Genomic DNA, 2,565 nt, shown 5'->3' on the forward strand with positions numbered 1-2,565 from the left:
CATCTGATCTTTAATCCACCTGGGCCTGCCTCCCTCCCTCCCTCAAGGTAGTTCGGCGGGGTGGGGTGGAGTTGGGATGGTCAGGTGAGCAGGGGCTGGCCTGGAAGCAATGGCCCCCAAAGTGGCGGGGGCAGGGGCGGGACCAAAGGCAGGACTATTAACTCTGGGATTGGGAGAACCTTTTAGCTGGAGAACCCCGGGCAACTGTAGGCTTCGGGATTAGGCGCCAGAGCAGCCAGGACCTCAGGGACTGGATAAGAGACAGACCGAAGGTGGGACCAAGGTAAAACTATACACCAGCGGCGCCCCAGAGAGCATCTAGGTGCTCGCTCTGAGCATGGCTCTGCTGCCTCTGGGCCTGCATCTTCTCCAGCATCTCTTGCATGAGATGCAGCTCTTCGTCTTTCTCAATGATTAACTTCTCTGTCTCAGCCAGAGGCAGCATGGGCAGCGGGATCTCTGAGGCGCTCCTGCGGGAAAGCTTACTACGGCTAACTCCATCTCACGCTCCAGGCCAGGCCAGGGTCTGTAGGCAGCGGGCCGGTAGCCCTCGTAGAGCAGCAGATCGCGTGTCACTTCCTTCAGGTCCTGCAGGTGTGTCTGCACCAGCATCTGTCGCAGGTTCAGGAAATCGCAGTGATGTGGATTCTCGACTTCCATGGCGCCCCAGGGGTGGCGGCATCCCCTCACTGGTCAGCCCCGCTGTTCCTCGCTCTACCTCACATGAACCCACAACTGCGAAAGGGACGCTTTTCTTCATCTCTGCATCCGGCCTCTTAAAGTCTTCATCCCCATCAGAATCACCATCAGGGAACTAGTAGATGTTGATCTCCTCCTCCTTCAACTGGTTCCCGATCATCAGCTTGAGGGCCTGGGTTTCCCTGGGCATCAGGGCATCGGCTTTGCCAAAGACTGGGATGATACTGACCTTTTGGAGCACCACCTGGAGAACGGCCACATCTAGAGGCTGGAGCCCCAGGCCAAAGGGTGAGATGAAGGAGGGGCAGCAGTGGACATGGGAATCCTGAATGTTCTTCCGGTTCAGACCACTCTCATCCCTAAGATACAGCTCAAATCGTTCCTCAGTGAAGGGCACCATGCGCAGCCAGCAGTCTGAGCTGAGTCCTCAAAACCAGGAGTGTCCACCACAGTCAGCTTCACTTTAATGTCCCCCTTTGCTATCTCCACACCCTAACGCTCAAAAGTCATCATTTTGTTTCAAGTGAGCACCGGCCTCTGGCAGTTGCCAATCTTCACAGAGGTTGGTGAGCAACGGGCTATTGATGAGCATGGATTTCCCAAGGCCTGACTCCCCTGCCACCGTGATTGTGAAGTCAAACCCCTTCTTGATGCACTTGCAGTACAGCTGGTTGGGGAAGGCTGCACAACCCATGCACTCCTTGTCCATGGCCCTGCTAGCTGTTGCTGCACCTGCTGTCTCTCCCTACTTCCTCTTTTTCCTTTTAAATAACTAAAATATGTGAGCAAACACAAAAAGGCACTTATTGTAGGAATGCATTTACAGGAAATGTCATCAGGCTCCTCTGGATGTGTGAGGGTGTTGAAGCGGGAGCCGGCTCTGCCTCCCGGGCTCCAGCTGGAGTTGTGAGAGGGGAAAAGGTCACCCACATGCCTGCATTTCCATGTGTTTCCCAAAGACAGGACACTGCCAGCACCTCCCAGAGAAGCTGCAGCTCTGGGCCCGCCCTAGGATGTCCTCCCTGCGGCAGTCCCGCAGGTGGGCAGTCTGAGGCCATTCTCTGCTCCTGGCCAACTTCTGTGGGTGCTCCCTGTGTGTCTGGCATTGACCCTTCTCCATAAGCTTAAAGGCACCTCCACTCTGCATCCCATCCCCACCTCCCCCACCTTTTTTGGCCATTCACATGCCCTTGGGTGGCCACCCTCCATTCTGGCCTGCTCTCCCCCTCACTGGTAGAGACAGCGCAGGGGTCTCCGTCCCTCACCAGTTGCTCCTCCGTAACCTGGGTTGAGCTCTGCGATGACAGTGACCGGCATTCAGTCCTGAGGCCTCAAGTCCTGCCCGGCCCTAGTTGCTGCTGCTTCTGCCCTCTGGACCTTCTACTCCAGGATGAGGCCCAGCCCTGTGTCTGCACAGACCTCCACTCAGGGGGCATAAGGTTCACCTCCAGAGCTTGGGATAAACCTTGGGCAGACGGCGTCGCCCACACTGCACATCCAGCCAGCCAGCCTTGACCTGGGGTGTGAACAGGACTGGCCCACCAGGCTTCTCGCCCTCCTCAGCCTGTCCCTGCTCAGGGAGGGCCCTCTTCACATGAATCCCCTTACACACACACACACACACACACACACACACACACAAGCAGGAGACATAGCGTTGCTCAGGAGGGATCAGAGTGGTGATTTGGCTGGAACCAAACCACCCTGGGGCTCCCTGTTTTACCTATGGGTCTCGCCGTGAAAAGGGCCACAGGCATCTGGGCTGAGTCCAGACTTAATAGTGGCTGCAGTGGAATATATTTGTCTTTTGAGGCTGTGGCCTCAGGTCATGGGCAGACAACAAGATAACATTCTGCCCATGCAAAT

General features: G+C 56.4%; 1 pseudogene; it reads right to left on the reverse strand.

Moving 5' to 3' along the window:
- Window positions 1–289: 289 nt before the first annotated feature.
- On the reverse strand, window positions 290–1,408 carry LOC129082323 (septin-1-like; annotated as a pseudogene).
- Between the last annotated feature and the right edge of the window lie 1,157 nt (window positions 1,409–2,565).

This window comes from Pteronotus mesoamericanus, unplaced genomic scaffold, assembly GCF_021234165.1.
Source record: "Pteronotus mesoamericanus isolate MK-2021 breed Mesoamerican mustached bat unplaced genomic scaffold, CSHL_Meso_final contig_124, whole genome shotgun sequence".
In the NCBI taxonomy this organism is placed as follows: domain Eukaryota; kingdom Metazoa; phylum Chordata; class Mammalia; order Chiroptera; family Mormoopidae; genus Pteronotus; species Pteronotus mesoamericanus.